This window comes from Zingiber officinale, chromosome 9B (genome assembly GCF_018446385.1).
Source record: "Zingiber officinale cultivar Zhangliang chromosome 9B, Zo_v1.1, whole genome shotgun sequence".
In the NCBI taxonomy this organism is placed as follows: Eukaryota; Viridiplantae; Streptophyta; class Magnoliopsida; order Zingiberales; family Zingiberaceae; genus Zingiber; species Zingiber officinale.
In genome coordinates this window covers 54,013,909-54,016,531 of record NC_056003.1, presented here as the reverse complement: position 1 = coordinate 54,016,531, position 2,623 = coordinate 54,013,909, and the positions used below count along the sequence as shown (strand labels likewise).

General features: G+C 35.0%; 1 non-coding gene across 1 annotated transcript; it reads right to left on the bottom strand.

Annotated features, from left to right (window-relative positions):
• Positions 1-1,463: 1,463 nt before the first annotated feature.
• LOC122025927 lies at positions 1,464-1,570 on the bottom strand. Its single transcript, XR_006123933.1, has one exon. It is a non-coding gene; the product is annotated as a small nucleolar RNA R71 (small nucleolar RNA).
• Positions 1,571-2,623: the final 1,053 nt, after the last annotated feature.

The following is a 2,623-nucleotide window of genomic DNA, read 5'->3' as shown; positions in this document are numbered from 1 at the left end:
GAGTATTTTTGATGTAATTGATGTGGGATTTCAAGGATTTTCCATTTTCTTGATTCAATGACGTTGAAATGTTTTGTATCAATTCAATCTTGTATGGATTGTTGTGCTTTGAACCTAATTACCATTCTTGATTGGTTGTTTGTATTTCTTGTGGAATCTTGTAGAGGAATTCTCTAGATTATATTGCCGTGGGGCATCGTGATAGGGTTGCCCCATTAAATGGACATTTAGGGGATAACTTTGAGGGGTGAAACAAGAATCTACAAAGAAGTAGGATGGATTGATGTGCTGAATTCTATATCTTAATGTGAATTGATTAGTGATGTGTTTCTATGTTGTATGACCGCGGAGCATCATGACAAGGCTGCCCCATTAAATGGACTTCATAGGGATCATAACTATTTGATTACTTAAGGTTTAGATAAGAGTCCTTGAATGGTGTTTTCTACAAAAAATAACCGGTGACTTCTTACAAATATATTTCAATTGAGGATAGGATTATTAGATCATTTCACATTAATCAGTATCACAAAGAAACCAGAACTCCTAGAACCTTTACAAAACTAAGTTTCTGCATTTAACCTTTTACTTCTATTCTCTGATTGTTTCTTAGCTCATATAATATTTTGTTTGATTATTTAGCTAATTCACTTTGAGACATCTTTAGTGGTTATAACTAGTTCTTGTGGATTCAATATTCTTTGTATTACTGACGGCGTAACCGTACACTTGCGGTGACGTAACAAGTTTTTGGCGCAGTTTCCAGGGAATTACGTCTATGACATTAGAGATTATCATTTGAGTTAGGCTAAACTTTTCTTTTCTATTCTTTTCTTACATCTAACTTGTAACTAGTTTTCTAATTCTGTTCTGAAATTCTTTCTTTGCATTCATTATTCTTTAATTCTTTTTGTAAATCAAATTCTTTCTATTCTTTATTCTTTTCTTTGAATCAAATTCTTTAATCTTGTTCTTGTATACAAAGATCTAACTTTGCAGGTGAATTACTTCATCTTGATCCTGAGATTGACAGAACTTTTCATAGAAGGAAGACCACGCAAAGACATCAAGAAGAACAAGAACATTCAAATACGGCAAATAGACTACTTAAGGATTATGCAACACCTTATGCCAGAGGGTTCCGTTCAAGTATTACAAGACCTTCAGTTGAAGCAAATAATTTTGAGATCAAGCCTACAATAATCAATATGGTTCAACAAAATCAATTTGGAGGTGGACCGCATGAAGATCCTAATCAGCATTTGGAAGTCTTTTATGAAATCTGCGGTACCATGAAAATGAATGGTGTTCCTTATGAAGCAGTGAGATTATTATTGTTTGAGTTTTCTTTACAAGATAGAGCTAAACAATGGTTGAATTCTTTACCTCCTAATAGCATTATCACTTGGGAACAATGTGAGCAGCAATTCTTAGACAAGTTCTATCTTCCTAGCAAGACAGCTCATATGAGAAATCTTATTGCAAGCTTCAGACAATCCGACTCAGAATTTTTATTTGAAGTATGGGATAGATACAATAATATGCTCAAACAATGGCCACATCATGGATTAGAGAAATGGTTAGTGTTGCACACATTTTATAACGACATTAACTATCATACTAAGGTGTCCCTAGATTCAGCTGCTAGAGGGGCACTTATGAACAAGAGTTTAGATGAGGTCAAAGAAATCATTGAAAGTGTAGCACAAAATCATCATTAATGGGCAACTAAAAGAAGTGGAGGCTATTCTTATACAAACCCAACAAAAGCATCAGGAAAATTTGATGTAGATGCAGTTACCTTAATGACTGCAAAGCTGGATGCTCTTACTAAGAAGCCAGAAAATACGGGAACAAATTCGAACACGGTAAATGTCATAGTATGTGCTCGTGAAACTTGTGGAAGTTCTGAACATTCTCCAGACTCATGTCCTTTAGGAGCTATATCTGTACAAATAAATCAATTAGAGTAATGTGACGCTATAATGGGATTCAATCAAAGGCAGAGCAATCCATATTCTAACACACATAACCCTGGGTGGAAGAATCATCCAAATTTTTCTACAAAAATAATCAAGAACAAGGACCATCCATGGGAGGTAGACCGAATTTCCAATCTGAGCAACAAAATTTTCAGCAACAACAACAATCTTCTCAGGGCTATCAGTTTTCAAAAATTGAGAAAATACTTGAGGAAATTATCATCAATCAAAATAAAATGAAGCAAGATATTTTGAAGCTAACTTAGAGAATGGATAATTCTGACAAGCATCAAAATATTCAAGATAGTCAAATTGCCCAATTAGCTTCATCATCTTCAAGAGCACCAAGACAATTTCCTAGAAAACAATATATCAATCCAATAGGGCATTGCAATCGAATTAAGCTTAGGAGCGGGCGGACCTTGGGTGATCCTCAAATGACTACTCCAAAGGGAATGAAAACTGAAGAAGAGCTCTCTCCTCCGGCACCCGAACCCATTCAAATTTAAGAAGATGAGGAGAGTACTATTAAGGTTGAAGAGACTCTTCCACTTAACCCACAGAATCAAGTGGTCCCTTTTCCTCAAAGATTAGTGATGCTAAAAAAAGATGAAGAGTTTGGCAGATTTTTGGAAAAAGTT